We start from the raw sequence: 14558 nt of genomic DNA, 5'->3' as shown, positions 1-14558 counted from the left end.
TGCTTATTCCCAAGTAAATGCCTTTAGGATCAGGGCAGAAGTAAATGCCATATTTTCTTCCTGTAGCCATGGCACATAGCTGTCAACTTTTCCCCTTTTTTAAGGGGAATTCCCTTATTCCGAATAGGATTCCTTGCAAGAAAAGGGAAACGTTGCCAGCTATGAGCCATGGTGGTGCTAGGATTTACCGGTAAGTGGGTTTATGTAACATGAAACTGCCTGTGCTCACCGTTGATATATGTATTAAGTCATTACTATATTCGAAACAAAATAGAAAATTCTTTCCAGTAGCACCTTAGAGACCAACTGAGTTTGTTCTTGGTATGAGCTTTCGTGTGATCTGAAGAAGTGTGCATGCACACGAAAGCTCATACCAAGAACAAACTCAGTTGGTCTCTGTTATAAAAATTAGGTTCAACCCCAGAAGGGAGTCCATGAACCCGGGGGAGAGCCTTAGTAGGGCTCCCCTCCTCTCAAGAGCACTTATGAATAAAATAGAGACGATACAGAATCTCCCAAAGCAAGGCGATTGCCCTGTATTTTATTACTGCTGCAGCAGGGTGTCTTGCAAGCAAAAGACCCCGAACAAAGGTGTGCAAGCTCCTATATAGACTTTTGAAATTCCCCCCCTCCAGCTCAAGACCACCCCTCCATACATTAGAATTACATCACAAATTGGGAGGGTCTGGTGGCAACTTGGACCCTGCCCCCATGCCTCTTGCCCTCCACAAAAAACCCATCAAGTGAAATAAAAGATATTTACATTTCCCTATATCCCAGCCAAGTTAATCACACCTTTTTGTCTGACACTTAGATATCAGGATGCCAGAGATTATCACTCAGGCAGAGGGCTGCTGAGTAGCTGGAAGGGCAACCCCCCCCCTTTGTTCCTGAGACAAATAAATACTTGTCAGTTGGGAGTGAGGCCTGTCTTCCTGTGCTGGTTTTCAGACATGTGGCCTTATTTGTTTTGGTACATTAATAACAATTATTATATATAAATAAAATACCCTAAAATTCTTACAACATTTCCCCCCTTTGAGGCTTAATTTTTTTGATAAAAAATTATTGCCTCACAAAATTATTAACCTGGTATGAAATGGATGCCTTTGTGTGAATATGAAAAGTCTTGCAAGTCAGGGCCCTTAGGGATAACATGTTGCATTTTGTTACTAAATTACTTGTGGTATTCTAGCACTTTGGGATAAACATTTTCTCCCTAATGGTCTATGCTTTATTTACCAGGAAGGTCTACCAGTGACTAAAAATGTAGTTTGTTTTGTTCCTGTCTTTTGTGTGTGTTTCCAGGTGTCAAACTAGCTGTCCTATGGTCTCTTGACCTTCAGCATGCCACAGCAACACCCATACATGCATCCCTGGTATAAGGGCTTGCATTGATTTGACCTAAAGCCTTTTTACCCCATGTGGTTAGATGTGACACTCCCTGGAGAGAAATGCCCCATCTGCCCATCCTTGGGGCCTCTGTGGCTTTGGTCCTGCTCTCAAAGGGGTGGGCCTGCGCTCTTGCTATTTAAGGGGACAAAAGCCAATGGCACCTTGGATACACTTGTCCAATTCAAACAAAGACAAAGTCCAAATTAAAATTTATATAGGCCCATGGTTCTCACTTTCCAAACCAACCTGTGAAAAACCATTCTAAAAAAGGCAGTGGTCCAAATTAATCAATTTAACATATAAGGAACCATTCCTGCTAAATCAAAGCATAAACACCTTCATGTATCCGGGGTGTTGTTTTTTGGATCTTGAAGTTTCTTCTTGGTAAATGATTCAAACAATCTAATATGCGTAGGAGGTTGGAGTATCCAGTGGGTCAAGGAAATGTGGTCATAAATTGGTCTAACCTAAATACTGGACTATGCAATAGTCTGATCTATTGAAACATAAAATGCATGGCAATACACTATACATTAAACATAAAAACAAAACAATTAAACACAAAAAGAACACAGTATCAGACACATTTCAGCATTCCTACATAATAACACATAATATACACAACATACAATTATTAATTCCACAGCAGTTGGATATTTTTGAGGAACTCATGTGATTTTGAGACAGAATCTTGAGGTCAAAAGAAAAAAAAATGTCCTTACAATTCAACTCCCCCCTTTTGTCAATTCCCCCAAACCCCCCTCAGTCTTATGTCTTTTGGAAGGAGATTGCTGTGGCCACTCTGAAAACTCTGAAGTCTTGTTGCTGTTGCTGCTGCTGCAGGAGGTAGCTAGTCTTGTGGTCACATGGAATTGGGCTGAGGGTTTTCCATCATTGGGTCTACATTAACGTCCGTAGAAGGGATATCCTGTAAGGGGTAGGGTTTGGGGCTTAAAGACATAGTTATCAAGGTAATAAGTAAAAGTCCCCCCCTTTTTCCAAAAAAAGAAAAAGAAAAGAAAGAATAAGCTCCTGAGAGAGCACTCATTTTTACCTGTGGAAAGAATTTGGCATGTTAGGCTTTTAAAGCCCAAATACTTTATAATGTTCTTGTTCTTCAGGTGGCCTCTGCAGCAATCTCCCTGCAGGGCTAAGCTTTGTCAGTAGCTTCTGTGCATGTACAGAGTTCATGATTTAGAAACCTATTGTACCATTTGAAAGAGTTGCTTTCATTGGCTAAATAACCTTGAGTAAGGAAGGTAAGCGTGAGGAGTAGATTTTTTGAGAACAGGGTTGGATTTTAAACAGAAACCCAGCAATTCACACCTTGAAGATCTCTAACATACAGGCTCTCAGACTGGATATATATATATATATATATATATATATATATATATATATATATATGAATTTCTCTCTGGCCTTTTTAAGCTCACTGAAGTTACACAAGGAAAACAAAAATGACAGAGACACAAGGAACAGACTCACATGTATAAGACAACACACATAACAGACATGTAACATGTAAACATATATTTCCATAAGGAGTTGGCTCACTTCCTGTTTCATTAAGCGGTTAGTGGGAAAGTCCCACATGAAGTGGTTTTATGAGCCTCCTTTTAAGGACCAATTTCAAAGTTTGAGCAAACATTTTCAAAGTTACAACCCTTCATTTTTCTTCATCCTGTACCAATTGCAATTTTATAAGTTTGTCATGTCAATTTTTAAAGTACAAATTGGAGAGAACTGGCTCAGAGTTCCAGCCAGGACCAAGCCTGATGGGCTTTGTTCTGACCAGGAGTCTGGGAAAGGAATTCCTTGGATTGGGGTGCACCCATTATCTAAAAAGTGTGGTCTGACCTTTTATCCTGCAGTCGGGTTAGGAGAACCCTCTATCCTGGGACACGTTCCTCCCGGATCTTCTAGATCCCACAGCCCCCGGCTGTGATCTGCCTACCGTTCGTTTGCGCTAACTACTAGGTGGCCCAGCCTTTGGTCTCCTGACTACTCAGCTGTCCCGTGCCACTAAATACCTTTGGAACCCTCCCCTGGTCATCAATTGCCGAGGGTCCCACAGCAACTTTCCTGCCTGTTACAAACTAAGGGAAAAAGACCACCTGCCCTCAGACGCTTGCGTGTGCAATGCCGAGCGGTAATGTCTTGGATAGATTTGAAAAGGAACAGGTGCACTTGCGTTCTCTGTTCATGGGTCATCTCCCAACAAGGATTGCCATGGCAGAGGGGCGTCTTCACCTGATAAGTTCAAAAGGAGAAATGGAAACAGACCTGGGTTTTAGAGGACCCAGTTAAGGAGAGAGACAGCCCGCTCAGACTCCCTAGACAGGTTGCTAGGAGTGAGCTGGGTTAGATTCTTTAATGCTGCGTTCTAAACACAAGGAGTCTTTACCCAGGGTTTTGATTCTACGTTATCACCTGGCCTTGGCAGCTCTGCTGCAACCAAAACCCAAGAAGAGAGTAAGATGAGGATAGAACAGATTTTTAGTTGCTGCGGTTATTTAGCCCACCCCGTGTCCCTTTTTCCCTTATACTCACTTCGCGATCGCACTGGGCTATCCTGGGTCTTCGCTGTACCTGTCCTGTAAAACAATTTCCCTTTTCCCAGTTGCGTTGCTTTGCCTTCTGTAAGTCTCTTAAGGACTCCCAATTACTGCCAAAAACCTTGGATCTCCCAGGCTTAGAAACCCTCCCTGCAATTGGCTGGGAGCGCGCTGGATTTCCTTCCCCTGGGATCCCAAAATTATTGGTAAAACTGGAGTCCCACCAGAGTCACCAAAAAATGTTATAAAAATTAGGTTCAACCCCAGAAGGGAGTCCATGAACCCGGGGGAGAGCCTTAGTAGGGCTCCCCTCCTCTCAAGAGCACTTATGAATAAAATAGAGACGATACAGAATCTCCCAAAGCAAGGCGATTGCCCTGTATTTTATTACTGCTGCAGCAGGGTGTCTTGCAAGCAAAAGACCCCGAACAAAGGTGTGCAAGCTCCTATATAGACTTTTGAAATTCCCCCCCCTCCAGCTCAAGACCACCCCCTCCATACATTAGAATTACATCACAAATTGGGAGGGTCTGGTGGCAACTTGGACCCTGCCCCCATGCCTCTTGCCCTCCACAAAAAACCCATCAAGTGAAACAAAAGATATTTACATTTCCCTATATCCCAGCCAAGTTAATCACACCTTTTTGTCTGACACTTAGATATCAGGATGCCAGAGATTATCACTCAGGCAGAGGGCTGCTGAGTAGCTGGAAGGGCAACCCCCCCCCCTTTGTTCCTGAGACAAAGAAATACTTGTCAGTTGGGAGTGAGGCCTGTCTTCCTGTGCTGGTTTTCAGACATGTGGCCTTATTTGTTTTGGTACATTAATAACAATTATTATATATAAATAAAATACCCTAAAATTCTTACAACATCTCTAAGGTGCTACTGGAAAGAATTTTCTATTTTGTTTCGACTATGGCAGACCAACACAGCTACCCAGCTGTAACTCATTACTATATTGTTTGTTCATTTGCTCTAACGTATCTAGAATGCAGAAGCCATGGCATGGCCGTGGAAGGGAAGGGTCTCAGAGAAGAGTAGGGTGTTAACTGTATGCTCCACAGCTGAAGTGGTCTGTGGAGCTATCCAAGGCTTGCTCACGCCGTTAAGATTAGAGTCCCACATTACCTAGCTTTCATCACCACTGATCACCAGGACATACTTGCTTTCTCTCACAAGTTTGGAAATCGCTGACAAAGACAATATAGTAATTGGGCTAGGAGGACCAGTGACCTGAAGCATCTGATAAGGCATTTGAGAAAATTAGCAAATGATCTAATTGATTGGCTACTTTGTGTGTGGAGTGCTAAGCTGACCCACCAGACGGATGGTGGCTTTCGGCCAACCTGTTCCATCTGAAAGGTCAGGAGTTAGTACTGTAGACCCATTGCCTCTTTGGTTAATGTTTACATGTGGGATATTATAGTAACAAGGTCTCTGGTTAATAAATAGCTTTGCTGTGTAAAGATTGCAGTGGAGTGGGGGAGGTATATTTTAGAAAAAGACACACCTCTCTCCACTGTATAGCTCAAGTTTGATGTTTAAATTATTAAGCATTGCTTACAACTAGGAAATGTGGGTAATGTGAGTGGAAATGTGGTCATAAGGATAGGCTGAGAGGGTAGCTGAGTGCTGGTCATTGCTCACCTCTGTATGTCCACTTGACCAATTATTTCCAGGCTTACTAAGGACAACAGTCTTTGCCCCTTTTATTGATGGGAGAAGTGTAGGTTGTTAAGAATACTTCACATTTATGCATCAATTTCAAGCTTTCCAGTCACTTCACATATATTATCTAGTTGTAAAAGGGGCCAGGAAACATATGACTCTCCAGAATGTTTATTTAGCAATGTTTATACAGGGTTTAAATAAAAATCTCTAAGAGTATAGTATAGTATAGTATAGTATAGTATAGTATAGTATAGTATAGTATAGTATAGTATAACATACAAATTATCCAAATGAAAATTAAATCAAAAGTTTTAAAAACAAATCTACATAATAAAATTATGTGTCTAGGTAGGCTTAACTAAACAAAAAAGGTTATAGCAGGCAGGACTGTCTTAAGCATATGCTGCGACAGGGTGCAAAGATCCACCCAGTGCCCCCCCCCCAGTTTTTAGGGGGGGGAACCCCAGAGTTGTTGGCCTTTTTTACAAACCAGTTTGAGATTGTGGCAGCGGCGGCTCGTAGTGTGAGCAACGTGCGCTGGGTGGGCCTCTTCACGGCCCTATGCCAATCCCATGTGCACAGGTGGGTGGAGCCGGCCGGCCGCCTCAGCACCTCACTGTCTCGCTCGCCCCCAACTTGCGGAGCAGAGCTGCCTACTCTAACCACTGCGCCACACTGCCTCCGCATTGACCCACCTGCCGGGCTCCATGCACATCTGCCAAATGCGGGCTGGGATCTTGGGCCCTGTGCGAATCCTGAGAGAGCCGCTCTTCTTGTTTACCTGGCAGCAGGACAAGCCCCAACCCTCCCTCCTCCCGGGGAAGAAGTGGAGTGAAGATCTGCTTTGGGAGCAAGTGGGGAAGAAAAAGCTGCATAGGGATCTGCTGCCTGTGTGGACACTGCTGCATGCCTTTCCTCATGGCTGGGCCAGCCTGCCTGGAAACCAGTCCTGCCTGATTCTGTTGGCAGCGTCCTTCCCAGCAAACACGGCGTGACTCCCTGAGGCGGCCTCAGCTCCTCTGAGGCCATTCAAAGCACGGACAGGATGCTGGGTAGCAACCTTCTCCTCGACAGGGCAATTCAGAGCGCACGGGCGTTAAGACTACGTCTCCCAGGATGCCAAGTGGCACATAGAAACATGACAATATAGCGCTGAACGAAAGGCCAACCGGGCACCCGCTCCCCTTCAGGATGGTCTTTCTCGCGTTTCTGGAGCCCAACCCTGAGGCGATGCTGTTTTCTTTGAGGTGGCGGAACTACACTGCCCATGAGCTGGTGAAACCAAGCGGCGAAATAAAAACTCAGATGGGCGGATTCTTCCCCGGACTCCAACTCTCGGGCCCCGGACTCTCAGCCTGGTGCCCCTGAGAGCCCGGGGCCCGGGTGCCCTGCACCCCTGGTGCCTATGGTTAAGATGGCCCTGATAGCAGGAACAGAAAATGATACACCAAAGAAACCTGCCTAATATTAATAGACAGAGAGTTTGAGTGATTAACATCTGATTTTATCAGTAGTTTTCAATGTTTTAATTTTTTTTTTTACATGAACTATTTAGAGGTTTTAATGATTAAACAGGGATGTTTGTGAGGGCGTTTTGATGGGGAAGCCCAGAGTGCTGTTGAATGGTGTGCATTCAACCAAGAGACATGGATGCTATACCCGCAGCAAGTGCAATGTGGTTGCCTTGCTGGAAGAGAAGGTACAACAACTTGAGGTTCACTTACAAACACTTTGAACTATGGGACAAGTTAAGGAATTTATTGATAGAGCAGAGTGGACTGTCCTGGAACAGCAATGTGGGGGAGGAGGAAGATTGTCCATTGCAGGAATGTGACACAAAAAAGCAGGATTATCAGGGGCCATGTGGTGCTGCTGGAGCTGCAAATTCTATGCCCTCACTTTGGACACCGATTCTGAGCTAGAGGAGCAAGGACAGCAGTTGCAGACCTCAGAATATACTGAGGTGGCTGTGGAGGGTACAGAACAATTCCTGCCACTCCCTAGAGGAGGAAGAGACATGTGGAGGTGGTAGGTGACTCCCTACTGAGGGGGACAGGGGCAGCAGTGTGTGGAGGTCCCAGGAGCAATGCTGTCTTCCAGGTGCAAAGATTAATGATGTGACCGATAAGTTAGTCTTATAAAGCCCGCTGACCATTACCCCTTCCTTCTGATCCATGTGGGTACAAACAGTATTGCCAAACACAGTCTTCAACATATAGCAAGGGACTATGGGCAGGAAGAGACTTAGAGCACAGATGGTCTTTTCATCACTCCTTCCTGTCAAAGCTTATGGCCCAGAAAGACAAAGGAAATTACTGGAACTAACCACCGGCTGTGCTGATGGTGTTATTAGGAAAGGTTTGGTTTTGGGGGCCATCGTCTCCGGCAGTGTTTTTTCCCCTAGAAAAAGAGGTGCCGGTACTCACCATGAAATTGTTACAGTAAGTCCCACACTTTTTAACAACAACAAAAAAGTTGTACTGGTACTGTGTACCTTTGAGTACCCCCTGAAAAGAAGCACTGGTCTCCAGTTCCTTGAGGAAGGACTTGTGGCAAGATGGGTTGCACCTTAACAGTGGTTGGCAAGCATGTGGTTGCTAAGAGTCTCATGAACCTGATCAGGAGAGGTTTAAACTAAATCCTGAGGGAGAGGAAGACAATATTATGGACGACAGGGGAACAGAACACCTGGTACTGGGGATAATAGCTTCACTGTGCTGGCCCCCAGGGGTTTGTCCGTAAAGCAAGGTCTAGTCCAATCCTAAGTCCAGGAGTCCCAACGGGGTCAGTCCGGCAGGGAGCAGGGCAAGGAACAAAGCAGGAACAGGGTTACAATCAGAAGCGTGTCAGCAACTATGTTGCTCACGCAACTTGGGGCTGTGGCTGGCTGGCTGGCTTTTATCTGCCCTGACGCTTAGGGCGGCCCTGATCCTCTGGAGACTCGCCTCTCTTTCTAGCCTGGAGGCGAGTACTCCTCCTGCAAGCACTCAGTTCCCTTCACCTCTCTGCCCTGAACCTCTGGAGTTCAGGAGAGGCCGGTGGGCTACCGGACCCAGGGGCCGCCTCAGCTTCCTCTGACGAGGCTGGGCATGGAGCACCTGCAGGCAATGGGTCCCCCCCCCCCATCAGAAGCCAGAGCAGACTCCGCTGATGCCTGCACCTGAGGACCCAGCACAGGTGAGGACCCTTCAGGCTCAAGCCCTGGCCCTGGCTCAGCTGGTTCTGGAGGCAGGGAATCCTGTGCAGGCTGGGATCTCTCAGGTTCAGTATCCGAGTCTGAATCCCAGGCCATCACATTCATTGATGCACAGGAAACTCTGGTGGTGCTACAGAAATCTGCTAAAGGACATGAAACTAAAAGAAGGAAGCAGCTGGAGAGAACAGCTCATGGTTTCAGTTTTCTCTATACTTATGCACAGAGTATGGGAAACAATAAAGATGAATTCAAGCTTTTATTATAGGATTGCAAATATGACCTAGCAGGTAGGGTTGCCATATATTGAAGAGCAAAAAAGAGGACAGCCCAAGCTGCTACCAGCCCAAGCAGGAGAAAGAAGCAGGTGGGCGGGGGGAGGCGCTATTGTGGACACACGCCTCTTTCCCTGGCTCAGGCTGGGAGTGGCTGTGGCATGCAGAACAGCCCAAGCCACCTGAGCCCAAGCCACCACCACCCAAACGCAGACATTTCCTTTAAAATGTAAAAATGTGCCCAGGTGGGCATGTTGACCCCCAAAAGAGAACATGTCTGCATTTTCCTGGACAACCCTATGGGTAGGCATTACTGAAACCTGGTGGAATGAGACACAGAGACACATGACTGGAATGTAGAAAATGAAGAGGTATAACCTGTTCAAAAGGAATAGATGAAACAGGAAAGGAGAAGTAGCAGCATTATATGTAAAAGATGTGTACACTTGTGAAGAGATCCATGACTTGGAGCAGGAAAAACAGATTGAGAGTATATGGGTAAAAATTGCAGGAGAGAGAAACAACTGTTACCAAGTTAGACTGAAGACTTGGATGACGTCTTCCTACATCAGATTATAAAACATTCAAAAAGCAGAGATATCATAGTCATGGGAAACTTCAACCACCATTGCAGTGGTAGTTACCAGTATCTATCATTCTAAGCAGCATATAAATCCTGTTAAATAAAATAAAATGGAAACCTTAAGGTGATTCCTGATGTAGTCAATGCATGGGGCTCTTAGGAAAAAGAATATGACTGCAGAATCAGTTTAACCAGTGCAGACTGTAATGTTTCTGTTTTTCCATGCATATAGTCATGAAGAGACTCCTACTGCAGTTTGCAGAAAGTCCTGGGACAGGCTGGCCTGTGATCAAACTAAAGTGTTCTGAAACAGTGGCTTGTTTGAATAAAGGAAAAGACCTGTCACAAATGTCACAGTGCCAAATAGCAAATCAACTGGACTGAATAATAATCCACAGCATGTTTTGGCATGGTGTCTTCTTCATAAGCAAGAACATCCCCCTCCTCTCAAAGCAGTGTTCTCCTTCAGGGTATATCTACTCAAGGACTTACAACAGTTTGATATGAGTTTAACTGCAGTCGTACCTAGGAGTTGGTAAAATCAAGGGTGCAGGCTGGAAGGGGGAGGAGGGCAAAAATCACTCCAGAAATTTGTCTCCAGTTATCTGTGTAAGATCATATATTTAGACAAGAGCTGGGAGCTGAACAGTAGGAGAAATGGCAAGGCGGTATGAAGGTTGACTGCTGGAGACTATGGAGTGCATGATTTATGTGTGTGTGGCAACTTGCTGCTGCTGTGGCGGTGAGAGCAAATGTGGGCAAGCTTCCCATCCTCACACTGCAGCACAAAGGTGTGCAACTTGTTCTGTCTTTCCCCCTTGCCTCACCCTCACTCTGGACACTTCTTGGGTTGCATAAAATGTAGTAATTTCTAATGTTTCTGTTGAGATAAAGTGATGGGGTGTGTGTGTGTGTGTGTGTGTGTGTGTGTGTGTGTGTGTGCAGATACAGCTCCTTACCAAGGGCGCAAGAGACCCTAGGTATAACTCTGAATGGCTGCCTCCCACTAGGAATCCTGGCAATTGTAATTTGCTGGGTTCTTTCAGTATCCCTAGTCACTCCTCCCACAAAACTACCATTTTCAGCATTCACATGGCGCTAAACTATAGTTTAAGGCTGTTGTGTAGCTATTGACTATATTCTCAGAGTTCTGGTTCTTACGGGGAATGTGCTCAAGGCACATTGTTGAAATGTGCAAGGCATTACTAATTTGTTGTTGCCCTTCTTTTCCTTCTGGTTTTAAAATATAGGCCTGGACACATCCACAGCAGAGTCTGAAAGGGTCATTCATAGACCACAATGTGTTCTCTGGCTGTAATAGGTATGCATATATAGACATATTTCTCTGTGTAGGCCAAAGGAGTGAAAACACATCAGAAAAATCTCTCTAGAACAAAAAACAGCAAACAAAAACAAAAAACAGCTCTGAAATGGAACACATGTTTGAGCCTCTCTTGAAAATGAACAATGCGCTTGTACAAAGCAAGTCACACCAAGCGTACACCACTGAAGTGACTAATGCTTGTGCTGTCTGAGTTCACCTCAAGAATTTCATGAATTTCACATGACCCACCCACTTTTTTCCTCTGTACCTCTGCAATTACCATATCAGCAGCCATAATTCTCTGTTGTTTAAGTGCCAGATACACATATCAGCATGGCTGCAACACTCCTGAATGAACTACATTGTAATGCTCTACTTGGTTTGTTGATGCTGCTGCAAGGCCGACTTTTATCCGTTTTCTAACTTCATAGAATTTAACACCACCCTTTCTTATAGCCAGAGATTTTTCTTTCAAGTTGTGTATTTTAAATCCTTGTTAACGTCTTTGCAAAAATATCTGTTTTCCTTCCAGTGTATATTTTAATGCACTGACATATGCTGAGGTGCAGTGGTGAAGCCTCTGCATTTGCGTGGGGGTTGCATTCCAGGTGATTTCATGTGATGGTGGAGCATGCATAAGGCCACTCTGCCCCATTACCCCCTGTTCTGGCCCTGCCCTGCCCGTCCATCTCCTGTTCCGCCTCCTTTTCCAGCCACTTCTGGGACTTGCTTCAATTGGTTGTTGCCAGTAATTGTCTGCGATGCCCTTATGTCCAGGAGAGGGAAGACAAGCAGAGGATCTCTCGGTGTCCTTGGCTGGGCTATTCTGATCTCATAGAAAGCTCTGTTTTCTTGCTTCCTGCCCCACAGAAGCAACCTAAGTTAATCTTTGTACCTGCTGTTTGGATAGGCGTTATTGTTGGGGTTTCTTTCATGGGGAGAGCAGCCAGCAGTGTGTTCATAGCAAAATTTCCATTCAAATTTGAAGTGTCCCAAACAAAACCCAGTTGTGTGCTGTTCTGATAGAGGCACCCTCTCTTTCCCTTTAAAAAGAATATTATGTCTATGGTGAAGTATACTTGAAATTTGGCTTACTAGTTGACAGAATTAAATTTATGGTTGCCACTACTGACCTAGAGCAGGGATGAATGGGGGCTGGGCTTCAGAGTCTTTGTGGGGTCCATAGGAAGATCACATTGGTGAAGGAATTGGGGAACATGGGCAGGAACTGCAGCAGCAAAGAAAGCTTAAATTAACATATTTATTTGACATATCAAGTCAGGCCTTTGGGTGCAAAGTTCTAGTTGCAGAAAAATATGTCTAATACATACATACCTTGGAAATACTGTGGGCTGAGTTCCAGAGCACCACAATAAAGTGAGTATCGCAATAAAGCAAGTCACACACAGAAAAATTGTTCCCCAATGCACAAAAAGTTACACTATACTGTATACTATACTGCGTAGTCCATTAAGTCAGGCCCCCATGGCTGCAGGTGCAGAAGCGGAAAAACCTGGATTCAGCCCTAGACAGCTCCACTCCTGTGGCTAGAAGGGAGGGGGGCAGGGGGCTTCCTTCCCCTAGAAGCAGCTGGGCTGCTTGCAGCTGCACCCGCCTCCTACTAAGAAGCAATATCTGCAAAACACATTGAAGCAAAGTGCAGTCAAGTGCGGTATCTTCCATTCTGGGGACATGACATGAGCGTAGCCAGGATTTTTGTTGGTGGGGCAGAACCTCAGTTAGTTATTTTATTTATGGGGGGGCAACTGCCCCCTGCCCCCCTTGGCTACACCCATGGGACATGACCAATAATTTAAGATATATCCCTCCAGATTAGAGTTGGTTATCATTGAGCATCAGTAACACAGCCCATTCCATTGTTATCATTATTATTCCTTGCCCTTCGTCGAAGGAGCTCATGGTTCTGCTTCCTGTTATCCTCACCACTATGTCCAGTGAGACTAACTCCAAGGTAAATGTGTTGTTATTGTTGTTGTTGTTACGTGAAGAAAAGTGCAACCTCAGTCTGAAATGTTCATGCATGCTTAATTTTGAGAAAGTGCTACAGAACATTGGCATACCTCTGAGAAAACCACCACCAAACTGTTAGGCTCTTTTGTGGAAAAGTTTTTGGTATCAGGTACACAAGTTTTGCAATATTATTTTGGAGAATTATTTTAATTATTTTAATAGATACATAATTTCTTGTTGGCGTACTGCAAACACCGTAACTTATGCTGTGTTAGAATCTCTGATCCTTGAAATGATTCCTATACAATAAATGCAATTATGCATTAATCCCAAAGGATGAGAATTTCATAAACTGTTAGTATTATCATAGAACTATAAGAGTTGGAAAGGACCCAAGGGTCATCTAGTCCAACCCCCTGCAATACAGAAATCTCAACTAAATCACATCCATGACAGATGGCCACCCAAGCTCTGCTTAAAAGCCTCCAAGGAAGGAGAGTTCACATCCTCCTGAGACCATTCCACTGTTGAACACCTCTTACTATCAGAAAGTTGGAATCTCATTTCTTATAACTTGAATCCATTGGTTCTAGTCCTCCCTTCCAGAGCAGAGGGCAGGGGCAAGAGCTCATCAAAAATATATTTATTTTGGTGGCATCCTTGGAAGCAACATGAAGCATGTTCCAGATCATATTTATACCATGTTATGCTTCCACCATCAAGCAACATTGTCAGTTGTCAGACTATGACCTCAAGTTTCATGGCTTTATCCATCTTCTAAGGTTCTCTAAGAGACGGCAGGGGGACCCACAGCGTCAGTGGATAGAAGTAATAGGGTAAGCAAGTGGTTTTCAGCCAGTGTACTGTGGCACCTAGGAGTGCCTTCAATGCTGGTCAGGGGTGCTGCAGGCAACATTCAGCTGGTTCTCATCAGGAGCAAGAAGGCTGGTCAGCAGAAGGTGGGATCACTTTGCCTTCTGCTCCTTCAGGCTGCTGCTCAGCAGGTGAAGCCGACTCCTGGCCCACGATACCACCAGCCCTTGCTGTTGGGAATAGACGGACTAGTGGGAGGCCGGGCAGGTGCAGTGTTGGCCTTTCTTGTGCTTGCTGTGTGCAATGCCTGCCTGGGAGCTGAGTTCCCCGCACCAAAGGGGAGTCTTTCTGCCATGCAGGCCGAGCAGTGTCCACTGCTGCCTCCCAAGCTGATTAAGCTGCTGGCTTCACATTCACCTTTGGCCAGTATCTGTCAGGGCAACTAAGGCTGGGGGAATCCTCTTCCCAGGCCCAAGGGGGTGGAATGAGGAGGTGTCTCTCTTTGGGCGGGGGGGGGGGGGGCGGGGACGGCTCAGAGACCAGGAGCTGCCTGGAGAGGAGGCTGAGGGAACACTCCACAAGGGAGGGTGTTCAAAAAGGGGTGAGGGGTGCCGGCCCCTGCAGGCAAGGGGTGACATAACTGGGCTTCTGAGACTTGGAGCACATTTCCCCACAGGGGAGCCGCAGAAAGAACGTTGTTGGTCAAGGGAGCCATGTTTGAAAACCTCTGGGGTTTTCTGCCTGATTTAATATACTTCACTTTGAGCCAGGC

Source organism: Lacerta agilis, chromosome 5 (genome assembly GCF_009819535.1).
Source record: "Lacerta agilis isolate rLacAgi1 chromosome 5, rLacAgi1.pri, whole genome shotgun sequence".
NCBI classification, from domain to species: Eukaryota; Metazoa; Chordata; class Lepidosauria; order Squamata; family Lacertidae; genus Lacerta; species Lacerta agilis.
Note: the sequence above shows the minus strand (reverse complement) of the source record.